Source organism: Oncorhynchus mykiss, chromosome 29 (assembly GCF_057628025.1).
Source record: "Oncorhynchus mykiss isolate SJ-2025 chromosome 29, ASM5762802v1, whole genome shotgun sequence".
NCBI lineage: Eukaryota > Metazoa > Chordata > Actinopteri > Salmoniformes > Salmonidae > Oncorhynchus > Oncorhynchus mykiss.
The window spans coordinates 21725369-21739337 of NC_143050.1; positions in this window are offsets into that span (position 1 = coordinate 21725369).

The window sequence follows — 13969 nt, forward strand, 5'->3', positions numbered from 1 at the left end:
GCGTTTGGAAATTGCTCCCAAGGATGAACCAGACTTCGGGGTCTAAAATTATTTTTCTGAGGTCTGGGCTGATTTCTTTTGATTTTCCCATAATGTCAAGCAAAGAGGCACTGAGTTTGAAGGTAGGCATTGAAATACATCCACAGGTACACCTCCAATTGACTCAAATTATGTCAATTATCAGAAGCTTCTAAAGCCATGTCATCATTTTCTGTAATTTGACAGCTGTTTAAAGGCACAGTCAACTTAGTGTATGTTAACTTCTGACCCACTGGAATTGTGACACTGAATTATAAGTGAAATAATTGTCTGTAAACAATTGTTGGAAAAATGACTTGTGTCATGCACACAGTAGATGTCCTAACCGACTTGCCAAAACTATAGTTTGTTAACAAGAAATTTGTGGAGTGGTTGAAAAACAAGTTTTAATGCCTCCCACCTAAGTGTATGTCAACTTCCGACTTCAACTTTGTGTGTGTGTGTGTATACTGCTCAAATCCTAGATCTGAATGAATTAAATAGTTTTTTCTTTACATAGTTGAATGTGCTGACAACAAAATCACGCAAAAATTATCAATGGAAATCAAATTTATCAACCCATGGAGGTCTGGATTTGGAGTCACACTCAAAATTAAAGTGGAAAACCACACTACAGGCTGATCCAAATTTGATGTACTGTAATTGCTGGACTATTAAGCGCACCTGAATATAAACCGCACCCACTGAATTCAAAAAATATGTATTTTGTACAAACCGGTCATGTCTATAAGCCACAGGTGCCTACCGGTACATTGAAACAAATGAACTTTACACAGCCTTTAAACGAAACACGGCTTGTAACAAAAATAAATAGGCTTTAACGAAACACGGCTTGTAACAAAAATTAAAACAATAGCCTACCAAGAAAGTCATTGGTCACTATCTTCCTCCTCCTGTGCACTGAAACCACTGAAGTCATCTCCTTCGGTGTCGGAGTTGAATAGCCTCAGAATTGCTTCATCCGATGTTGGATCGATTTCATTGTCGCTCTCGTCACTTTCATCCGGAGGCAAATACCCCGCTGAGCGCATGCTGCCCCTTCAACACGCAGCAGTCCAGCCTTTCGAAACCCGTTGATGATAGTGGATTTTTTGACAATGCTCCACGCTGTCAGGACCCACTGGCAGACTTGCCCATAAGATGCTCTTTTAGTGAAGGATTTCTCCCCACTTGTCATCCAAGCCTCCCACTGAACAAGGAGCGCCACCTTAAATGCACGATTTACACTGATGTCGAGTGGATGCAAATACTTTGGGCCATCTGCTTTTCTTCCGTCTGAAAGCTTTTGTTGTCTTTTTGCACTGAGTCAGTTCCTCACGCTGCTGTTTCCAACGTCTTATCATCGACTCATTAAGGCCAAGCTCCCATGCAGCAGCTCTATTTCCTTTTCCAACAGCCAGATCGATCGCCTTCAACTTGAAAGCTGCATCATATGCATTTCTCCGTGTCTTTGCCATGATGAGGGTGACAAAATGACTACCGTAATCAGAATGATGGGAAGTTTGAGCGCGCTCGATTTACGTCACATTATGTGACGGTGCTCAGTTTTTTGGCGGCATGAATCTTGTGAAAGCGGGAAAAATCCATAAATTAGCCGCGTCATTGTATAAACCGCGAGGTTCAAAGAGTGGGAAAAAAGTAGCGGCTTATAGTCCGGAAATTACGGTAATGTCCTTAAAACAAGTCAAAATGAGGCTCAGTAGTGTGTGTGTGTGGCCTCCACGTGCCTCCCTACAACGCCTGGGCATGCTCCTGATGAGGTGGCGGATGGTCTCCTGAGGGATCTCCTCCCAGACCTGGACTAAAGCATCCGCCAACTCCTGGACAGTGTGGTGCAACGTGGCGTTGGTGGATGGAGCGAGACATGATGTCCCAGATGTGCTCAATTGGATTCAGGTCTGGGGAACGGGCAGGCCAGTCCATAGCATCAATGCCTTCCTCTTGCAGGAACTGCTGACACACTCCAGCCACATGAGGTCGAGGAATGTCTTGCATTAGGAGGAACCCAGGGCCAACCGCACCAGCATATGGTCTCACAAGGGGTCTGAGGATCTCATCTCGGTACCTAATGGCAGTCAAGCTACCTCTGGCGAGCACATGGAGGGCAGTGCGGCCCCCCAAAGAAATGCCACCCCACACCATGACTGACCTACCGCCAAACCGGTCATGCTGGAGGATGTTGCAGGTAGCAGAACGTTCTCCACGGCGTCTCCAGACTCTGTCACGTCTGTCACATATGCTCAGTGTGAACCTGCTTTCATCTGTGGAGAGCACAGGGCGCCAGTGGCGAATTTGCCAATCTTGGTGTTCTCTGGCAAATGCCAAACGTCCTGCATGGTGTTGGGCTGTAAGCACAACCCCCACCTGTGGACGTCGGGCCCTCATACCACCCTCATGGAGTCTGTTTCTGACCCGTTTGAGCAGACACATGCACATTTGTGGCCTGCTGGAGGTCATTTTGCAGGGCTCTGGCAGTGCTCCTCCTGCTCCTCCTTGCACAAAGGCGGAGGTAGCGGTCCTGCTGCTGGGTTGTTGCCCTCCTACGGCCTCCTCCACGTCTCCTGATGTACTGGCCTGTCTCCTGGTAGCGCCTCCATGCTCTGGACACTACGCTGACAGACACAGCAAACCTTTGCATTGATGTGCCATCCTGGATAAGCTGCACTCCCTGAGCCACTTGTGTGGGTGGTAGACTCTGTCTCATGCTACCACTAGAGTGAAAGCACTGCCAGCATTCAAAAGTGACCAAACATCAGCCAGGAAGCATAGGAACTGAGAAGTGGTCTGTGGTCACCACCTGCAGAACCACTCCTTTATTGGGGGTGTCTTGCTAATTGCCTATAATTTCCTCCTGTTGTCTATTCCATTTGCACAACAGCATGTGAAATTTATTGTCAATCAGTGTTGCTTCCTAAGTGGACCGTTTGATTTCACAGAAGTGTGATTGACTTTATTTTTGTCAGATGTTAATATGGAATACTGAAGTATAATTTCAAGCATGTCATAGTGTCAAAGGCTTTTATTGACAATTACATGAAGTTGATGCAAAGAGTCAATATTTGCAGTGTTGACCCTTCTTTTTCAAGACCTCTACAATCCACCTTGGCATGCTGTCAATTACTTCTGGGCCACATCCTGACTGATGGCAGCCCATTCTTGCATAATCAATGCTTGGAGTTTATGAATTTGTGTGTTTTTATTTTTCCACCTGCCTCTTGAGGATTGACCACAAGTTCTCAATGTGATTAAGGTCTGGGGAGTTTCCTGGCCATGGACCCAAAATATCGAAGTTTTGTTCCCCGAGCCACTTAGTTATCACTTTTGCCTTATGGCAAGGTCCATCATGCTGGAAAAGGCATTGTTCGTCACCAAACTGTTCCTGGATCGTTGGGAGAAGTTGCTCTCAGTGGATGTGGCTTATTCATGGCTGTGTTCTTAGGCAAAATTGTGAGTGAGCCCACTCCCTTGGCTGATAAGCAACCCCACACATGAATGGCCTCAGGATTCTTTACTGTTGGCATGACACAGGACTGATGGTAGCGCTCACCTTGTCTTCTCCGGACAAGCTTTTTTCCGGATGCCCCAAACAATCGGAACGGGGATTCATCAGAGAAAATGACTTTACCCAAGTCCTCAGCAGTCCAATCCCTGTACCTTTTGTAGAATATCATTCTGTCCCTGATGGTTTTCCTTGTTGAGAAGTGGCTTATTTGCTGCCCTTCTTGACACCAGGCCATCCTCCAAAAGTCTTTGCCTCACTGTGCGTGCAGATGCACTCACACCTACCTGCTGCCATTCCTGAGCAAGCTCTGTACTGGTGGTGCCCCGATTCCGCAGCTGAATCAACTTTAGGAGACGGTCCTGGTGCTTGCTGGTCTTTCTTGGGCGCCCTGAAGCCTTTTCACAACAATTGAACCGCTCTCCTTGAAGTTGTTGATGATCCAATAAATGGTTGATTTAGGTGCAATCTCACTGGCAGCAAATTCCAAATGCAGTGGAAATGTTATTTTGGGATTCAGTTAATTTGCATGGCAAAGAGGGACTTTGCAATTCATCTGATCACTTCAGAATATTCTGGAGGATATGCAAATTTCCATCATACAAACTGAGGCAGCAGACTTTGAAAATTAATATTTGTGTCATTTTAAAAACTTTTGGCCACGTGTGTGTGTGTATAATATATAGAGTGATATTGGCACACCTTGTTATTAGTATTGATGAGTGAAAATAGGTTCAGTTGGCACAGATTTTGTTTGTTAAAAATATTTTTTTTATATAACCTTTTGTTTAATATAACCAATTGATCTTATTGTGAAAATCAAATATTTTGTACATTTTGAAGTGTTAGTAGATTTTCTGTCTTTTCTCCAGAGGTAGGTAATTCCCAGAATACCAAAGGAAGACTTCCTGTCAGTCAGGCTGATGCATGTAACATGTCAAGGTACTATACTATTCCTGCAATCACACAACTCCTGAACAGAATAGCTCTGCTCGAATGCTTGAAATGTGTCGCTGACTAACACATGAAACACTGTCCAGTTTTTCTTAAACAAATTGTAGCTGAAAAGGCACAGTTACACTTAAAACAATTATAAAAATGGGGCAGTCTCCTGTCTCAATTCTATAGAAGGGGCCACATGCACTCCCAGCCAAATAGAAGAGTCCAATGTGCAGCCCATTTTCACAGCTTGGTTGAGGCTGTGAGGCAGGTATTTATATGTTTTGTTGATTCAAGGTTAGATCAGCAGTTTCCATGGCTCTGAGAAAGTGGGAAACCTCCGCTGTGCCTGGGGAATTCTGGGAATTGTAGCCATTGACCACTAGCCAGTGTGACACTCCCCTCTGGTCAAACAGCCTTATCTTTGATTGTTGCAGAGTGAACTCAGGCTTTCCACAACTCCCTGATTCTTCATTATCACCCAGTTGAAGATTAACCTCATAATCATGTACAAATATACAGTGCTACTACCACAGCCTTTCCTTGAACACAATGCGAATAACTAGAAATCACATGACTAACACTGTCAGAGTATGAAGGAATAGTTGTGCAAGACAAGTATACAGTACAGTACATTGTTAAACAATAATGCTTTTTGTGAGGCTTATTTCAGAAGCTAGGATTGTTTTCGTATGGTATTGCTTTCTTGTGAAATGAGGTGTACATAGCGTGTCATTGTTCTTCTTACGGTATCTGGCTGGGATACTGGCGAGATGACTTCCCAAAATCCAAGGATTCTTGAAACTGTTACAGGAATTTTCTGCTTGGACTGCTGGCCAAAAACAAGCCAGAGTCTGTAGTCTACTATCATACATACAGCCCTGTTAGTACTGGCTAATTGTTTAATGATTGGACAACTACATTACTCTGTAATGACAGTGACACGTGTGTATGACAATACACTGAGCACAGCATCAGCAGGCCTGCTTAAACATAGGTCTGACATGAGGTGAGCATGGGGTGAGCACCTATTATTGATAACCACCAAGGTCTATTAGGGTTTGACATGGGTTTGTTACTGGTTACGGTATTAAACATGCATGGCCTGTGAAACAGAAGAACATGAGAACAGACATTAGCACCGTCATCCTCCATTTGGCATCGTCATCCAGTCTCGGTAACTCAGAGCCATTGGTTATGCACGTCACTGTTGCAGCAGAACAAAGCACTGACTGACAGTCCCCTTACCTCCACTGGATGGCTGCCATCTACTGTGCAAAGCCTTACTTACCTGCATATCCTGTACCTCTCATGCTAATACAGTGGCAGGAGCTCTATTTCCCGTAATATATTTACACAACAACAATGCCAGCAGAGACCTGGCAGGCGTTGAATAGTTATAAGAAGCGGGTGAGAGTTGACAGACAATGGGGTGATTATGTACCATGTCACTTTTTAAAGAGCTGTCACAATGACGGATAATTCCTCGTAACCCATCTGAACAAATATTACGAGATACAAGTTTGAACAGGCAAGTTCATCAGAAATGTGGTGGGGTTAGTTAAGTATGAGATAACAATCATTGGTCTATCACATGAATATTTTTAATGACCAGTATTCGCCCTCACAATTCTGTTATTGAGGTACGCCCACCCCATTTCAACAGAGAAAAGCTGCTTTTTAACATGATTAAACAATTTCACTCATATTGTAATTCATTATAGGTCATATTTCATAGATATCTGGAAACACTGGACACTTACTTTAAGATAGTATAGTCCTATTACATATCAGGTAAAGCACATGTTCTAATTTTTTTTAGAATGCTGTCTGGAGTAGAGGTGGACCGATTTATGATTTTTCAACGCCGATACCAAAATGGGAAAACGGCTGTGCCAGTCGTTATAAGCCATGCAAATTTTGAGTGCAAAGATTTTTGAACCAACGGAGGATATTTATTAATAAGTACTTTGTATTTATCTGCCATACTGTGTACCCCTTTGATAAAACACATTGTAAAAGGAGCTGCTGTAATCACTGCGTTTTGGAGTAATAGGCTACCTCTCTCTGGCTGGATCCATCATAAAGACCCCATTAATAGCAAAATGAGCTGGAAGGGAGACAGATTTGTCTTGATACAGGACCAAAGTAAACACTAAGCCTTCGCCTCTCACTTCATGCCTCATCAGGCTTCATAAACCCACTTTGGATCACATTGCAGAAGGAAAAGGTTTGTATACCACTGAGTTTCAGCCTAGACCTGACAGGTTTAGGTTAGATAAACAACCACTGGAATGGACAGGTAACTGCCAAAATAATGGAAACACTTGAGGAAATGAGGGATACAAATTGTATTGAAAGAGTTAATTCAGCAATTAACATCACATCATGCTTAGGGTCATGTATAAAAATGCTGGGTAGACCATTATTTTGACTACCGTGGCTATGCCTCCATAGGATGACAATGCCCCCATCCACAGAGCTTGATAAGGTCACTAAATGGTTTGATGAGCATGAAAACAATGTAAACCATGCTATGACCGCCTCAGTTACCAGATCTCAACCCAAGTGAACACAGATTCTACCACCATCAACAAAACAGCAAATTCTGAAATTTCTTGCGGAAGAATCCCTCCAATAGAGTTCCAGACACCTGTAGAACGTATGCCAAGCTGCATTGAAGCTGTTCTGGCTCGTGGTGGCCCAACGCCCTATTAAGACGCTTTATGTTGGTGTTTTCTTTATTTTGGCAGTTACCTGTATAGTTCATGCTACAGTGCATTTGAGATGTTCTTTCATGATGATGTGATTGCAGGGTATGGTCGAAAGATACAACATAAAGGTACACTATATTACCAAAATGATGTGGACACCTGCTTGTCTAACATCTCATTCCAAAATTATGGGCATTAATATGGAGTTGGTCCCACCTTTGCTGCTATAACAGCCTCTACTCTTCTAGGAAGGATATCCACTAGATGTTGGAACATTGCTGCGGGGGCTTCCATTCAGCCACAAGAGCATTAGTGAGGTTGGGCAATGATGTTGGGGGATTAGGCCTGGCTTGCAGTCGGCGTTCCAATTCATCCCAAAGGTACTTGATGGGGTTGAGGTCAGGGCTCTGTGCAGGCCAATCAAGTTCTTCCACACTGATCTCAACAAACCATTTCCATATGGACCTCACTTTGTGCACGGGGGCATTGTCATGCTGAAACAGGAAAGGGCCTTCCCCAAACTGTTGCCACAAAGTTGGAAGCACAGTATTGCCAGGAATGTCATTGTATGCTGCAGCGTTAAGAATTCCCTTCAATGGAACTAAGGAGCCTGGCCCGAAACATGAAAAACATCCGCAGACCATTATTCCTCCTCCACCAAACTTTACAGTTGGCACTATGCATTGGAGCAGGTAGCATTCTCCTGGCATCCGCCAAACCAAGATTCATCCATCGGACTGCCAGATGGTGAAGAGTGATTCATCACTCCAGAGAACACGTTTCCGCTGCTCCAGAGTCCAATGGCGGAGAGCTTTTCACCACTCCAGCCGACGCTTGGCATTGTGCATGGTGATCTTAGGTTTGTGTTTAGCTACTTGGACATGGAAACCCATTTCATAAAGCTTCCAACGAACAGTTCTTGTGCTGACGTTGCTTCCAAAGGCAGGTTGGAACTCAGCACTCGGTGGTCCCGCTCTGTGCGCTTGTGTGGCCTACTATTTTGCGGCTGAGACGTTGTTGCTCCAAGACGTATCCACTTCACAATAACAGCACTTACAGTTGACTGGGGCAGCTCTAGCAGGGCAGAAATTTGACGAACTTACTTGTTGGGAAGGTGACATCTTATGTTGAAAGTCACTGAGCTCTTCAGTAAGGCCATTCCACTGCCAATGTTTGTCTATGGAGATTGCATGGCTGTGTGCTCAATTGGATACACCTGTCAGCAACAGGTGTGGCTGAAATAGCTAAATCTACTAATTTGAAGGGGTGTCCATGTTCTTTTGTATATACTGTATAGTGTACCTCAGATCTGTGTTCCGTCTGTCACACAGTAATAAACACATACATAAAAGAAAGAGCACTGACTGACAATAACAGCCCCCCTCTTCCATACACACAAACACACACACATCCAGATGCACACAGACACACAGGAATGTGGCCATCCTAATTCTGGGATATCAGTAATTATAGATGAGGTACAGCTGAAGCCGGAAGTTTACATACACTTAGGTTGGAGTCATTTAAACTCGTTTTTCAACCACTCCACAAATTTCTTGTTAACAAACTATAGTTGTGGCAAGTCGGTTAGGACATCTACTTTGTGCATGACACAAGTAATTTTTACAACAATTGTTTACAGACATATTATTTCACTTACATATCACTGTATCACAATTCCAGTGGGTCAGAAGTTTACATACACTAAGTTGACTGTGCCTTTAAACAGCTTGGAAAATTCCAGAAAATGATGTCATGGCTTTAGAAGCTTCTGATAGGCTAATTGACATAATTTGAGTCAATTGGAGGTGTACCTGTGGATGTATTTCAAGGCCTACCTTCACACCCAGTGCCTCCTCTTCTGTCTCCAAGAGATGAACGTACTTTGGTGTGAAAAGTACAAATCAATCCCAGAACAACAACAAAGGACCTTGTGAAGATGCTGGAGGAAACAGGTGCAAAATAATCTATATACACTGTAAAACTAGTCCTTTATCGACATAACCTGAAAGGCCAAGGAAGAAGCCACTGCTCCAAAACGTCCATTAAAAAGCCAGAATACGATTTGCAACTGCACATGTAGAAATGTCCTCTATAGAACTCTTTGGCCATAATGACCATCGTTATGTTCGGAGGAAAAAGGGGGAGGCTTCAAAGTCGAACAACACCATCCCAACCATGAAGCACGGGGGTGGCAGCATCATGTTGTGGGGTTGCTTTTCTGCAGGAGGGACTAGCGCACTTCACAAAATAGATGGCATCATGAGGAAAGAAAATTATGCGGATTTATTGAAGCAACATCTCAAGACATCAGTTAAAGCTTGGTCACAAATGGGTCTTCCAAATGGACAATGACCCCAAGCATACTTCCAAAGTTGTGGCAAAATGGCTTAAGGACAACAAAGTCAAGGTATTGGAGTGGCCATCACAAAGCCCTGACCTCAATCCTATAGAAAATGTGTGTGCAGAACTGAAAAGGTGTGTATGAGCAAGAAGGCCTACAAACCTGACTCAGATACACCAGCTCTGTCAGGAGTAATGGGCCAAAATTCACCCAACTTATTGTGGGAAGCTTGTGGAAGGCTACCTGAAACATTTGACCCAAGTTAAACAATTTAAAGGCAATGCTACCAAATACTAATTGAGTGGATGTGAACTTCTGACCCACTGGGAATGTGATGAAGGAAATAAAAGCTAAAATAAATAATTCTCTCTACTTATTTGACTTATTCTGACATTTCACATTATTAAAATTAAGTGGTGATCCTAACTGACCTAAGACAGGGATTTTAAATATATTTGGCTAAGGTGTATGTAAATTTCCGACTTCAACTGTAAGTATTCCTCTTGTCCAGATGGGATAGAGCACTGTAATGGTGATTGCATTGTCTGTGGACCTGTTGGGGCGGTATTCAAACTGAAGTGGGTCTAGGGTGGCAGGTAAGGCGGAGGTGATATGATCCTTGACTAGTCTCTCAAAGCACTTCATGATGACAGAAGTGGGTGCTACGGGTTGGTAGTCATTTATTTCAGTTATCTTTCCTTTCTTGGGTACAGGAACAATGGTGTCCAACTTGAATCAGTGGGGACAGCAGACTGGGATAGGGAGCGATTGAATATGTCCGTAAACACCAGCCAGCTGGTCTGCACATGCTCTTAGGACGCGGCAAGGGATGCCGTCTGGGCCAGCAGCCCTGCGAGGGTTAACACGTTTAAATGTTTTACTCATGTCGGCCACGGAGAAAGGAGGGTGGGGAGCAGTCCTTGTAAGCGGGGGGCCACGACAGTGGCACTGTATTATCCTCAAAGCAGGCAAAGAAGATTTTTAGTTTGTCTGGAAGCGCAATGTCGGTGTCCGTGACGTGGCTGGTTTTCTTTTTGTAGTCAGTGATTTCCTGTACACCCTGCCACATATGTTTCGTGTCTGAGCCTTTGAATTGTGACTCCACTTTGTCCCTGGCATTTCGCTTGTTTGATTGCCTTACAGAGGGAATACACTGTTTAAATTCAGCTATATTCCCAGACCTCTTTCTGTGGTTAAATGCGGTGGTTTGCGCATTCAGTTTTGCATGAATGCTGCCATTCATCCACGGTTTCAGATTAGGGTAGGTTTTAATATTCACAGTGGGTGTCACGAACACCCCCTCCAAAGGTGCGGACTCCGGCTGCAAAACCTTGAACCAAATGGGAGGGTTAGGGGGGATGACTAGTGTTGGTGGGGGCTCCGGTGCGGGTCGTAGCCCCCGCCCAGACTCCGGATCCGGCCACCGCGCCGGGCTGAACGCCGTGCCTGGACTGGGCATCGGTGCAAAAGATCCCTTCCCATCCAATATCTCCTCCCAAGTCCAGGATACCTTCTCCTGCTGGGCACGCTGCTTGGTCGTGTTGTGGTGGGATATTCTGTCACGAACGTCGTTGAAAGCATACTCGAACTAACGTGCAGCGTGATCTGGGTTCCACATCTTTTTTATTGAAGTAAGTGAACCGCACAACAAAACAATAAAGAAACAACGAAATGTGACTAAATGGTGCACATGCACAAAACACAAAATATTATCCCACACAGATTGGAAAAATGCTACCTAAATATGATCCCCAATTAGAGACAACGATTACCAGCTGCCTCTAATTGGGAATCATACAAATCACCAACATAGAAAAATTAAACTAGAACCCCACATAGAAATATTAAACTAGACTACCCCCTAGTCACACCCTGACCTACTCCACCATAGAGAAACAAGGGCTCTCTATGGTCAGGACATGACAGTGGGTACAACATCTCCAATGCACTTCCTTATAAACTCACTCACTGAGTCAGCTCATAGATCGATGTTGTTCTCTGAGGCTGACCGGAACATATTTTCTACAGGTTTTTGGGTCTGCGTGATCAAAACTATCTTGAAACGTGGATTCCGATTGGTCAAACCAGCGTTGAATGGTTCTCGTCACTAGTACATCCTTGAGTTTCTGCCTATAAGACAGCAGGAGCAAGATGGCGTCGTGGTCGGATTTGCCGAAGGGAGGGTGGGGTAGGGCTTTGTATTCATCGCGGGAGTTAGAGTAGCAGTGATCGAGTGTATTACCACCGTGAGTACTGCAATCAATATGCTGATAGAATTTAGGTAGCCTTGTTCTCAAATTTGCTTTGTTAAAATCCCCAGCTACAATAAATGCATCCTCAGGATATATGGTTTCCAGTTTACATAGAATCCAGTGAAGTTCCTTGATGTCCGTTGTGGTGTCTGCTTGGGGGGAATGTACTGTACATAGCTAACATGGCCGGCATTTGATTTGGTAAGAATTCTAGGTCGGGTGAGCAGAAGGACTTGTGTTCCTGTATGTTGTTTTGATTACACCATGAGTCGTTAATCATGAAGCATACACCCCCACCCTTCATCTTCCCAGAGAGGTGTTTATCTCTGTCGGCGCGATGCATGGAGAAGCCCGGTGGCATGTATGTATCCCGAGAGAGCCATGTTTCCGTGAAACAGAGAATGTTGCAATCTCTGATGTCTCTCTGGAAGGCAACCCGTGCTTGAACTTCGTCTACCTTGTTGTCAAGAGACTGGAGTAGTTTACTCGGGAGCGGTGGGCAATGTGCACGTCTACAGAGCCTGACCAGGAGACTGCTCCGTCTGCGCCTTCTGCGGCGCTGTTGTTTTGGGTCGGCTTGTGGGATTAGATCCATTGTCCTGGGTGGTGGTTCAAACAGAGGATCCTCTTTGGGAAAGTTGTATTCCTGGTCGTAATGTTGGTAAGTTGACATCTCTCTTATATCCAATAGTTTTTCCCGGCTGTATGTAATAAGACTTAAGATTTCCTGGGGTAACAATGTAAGAAATTATACATAAAAAAACAAAATACTGCATAGTTTCCTAAGGACTCGAAGCGAGGCGACCATGTCTGTCGGTGCCATTGACGATTTCATTAAGGTGTGTGTGTTTGTATGTGCTTGAGTGCCTGTTTGGTTGTTAAGGGTTAATGTAATGTGTCCTTAAATACTGCATCTGTGTGTGTGTATTGGGGAAATGTGGGTGGTGGTGGTGTTTTTATAACACCACCCACATGTATGGCTTTCAGAGGGGCTCTTCAATATTTCATAAAATTAGCTCTTAAAAACGTAGCCAGGTGCCCTGGAGCCAGACGACTTTATTGGGCTCACATCAAGTTCAGTAGACTGACTGGAAGGAAGCTGAGTGAGGTGGGAGGTGTAGTGTTGTGTTTGTGTGGGCGGGTGTTAAAATGGATGGTTTGGGGAGATGGGCGGAATGCGTGGGATGTTTTAGTTATGGCCGATTTGTAGGAAAGTGGTTAGCTTGGGAACTGTGTAAATGTACAGAGCATGCTATCACTACAGGTTTTTGGGAGAGTATAGAACTGAATACCAATCACACACACACACACAAATCACCTCTTGTTGTCTCGGTGGAACTCCCAGGGTGGGTCTTCTTGATAAGTCTGCTGTGACGTAAGTGATGCCTTGACCTTTCGGCGTGGCTCCATTAGGGCGGGCGGACAGATGGCCAGGCCCGGCTGTTCTCACCCCCCTCCTGCTCTGGTGATGACTGCACTGCTTCTGTTTACCACTGGGAGCAGGATGGTGGTGATTGTCCAGCATCCCTGTGGTGCCCTGTCTGTCAATAACACAGCACACCCCTAGAAGCTGGGTCAGTCAGCAATCCTCCCCCTGAGCTTAGTGGGACGCTGGCTAACCTTTACACTGAGCTTCATTCAGTCACACAAGAGACTTAGCATAGACACACTCAGGGCTTTAATGGGCCCTGAACCTGCTGTCACTCTAAGTGAATCATTGCTGTGGAAAATAATAGTATTGCTGTGAGCAAAATGTTATAAGGCCTTTTACGCTCACTATGAGCCAGCATCAAATCAAATCAAATGTTATTTAAGTGTTAATGTAATCCGTTATGAAATACTGTGTCTGTGTGTATTGGAGAAACTTAGAGGGTTTTCATTGAGCCTCTCCACTCCGCTCTGCCCTCAACACTTCCTGGGCATGCTCCTTTATTTGTCCAGTTAGCTGCTTAGGGTAAAATGGTTAGTCACTACTACCTACAGTGCTGTTGGCGTTTATTTATTTACTGTTTTGAACTGTTTTATTTATCTTGATAGAGCAGATGTCACCTAGTAAAAACACTAAAAACTCTCAACGACCATTTCAACTTTGGATGCTTTAGGGAAATGGTCAGATAATGGTTTTGATGGTGTGTTAAAATGAATTATTTATCTAAAGCCATTATTTTTGTTCCTTGGGAAT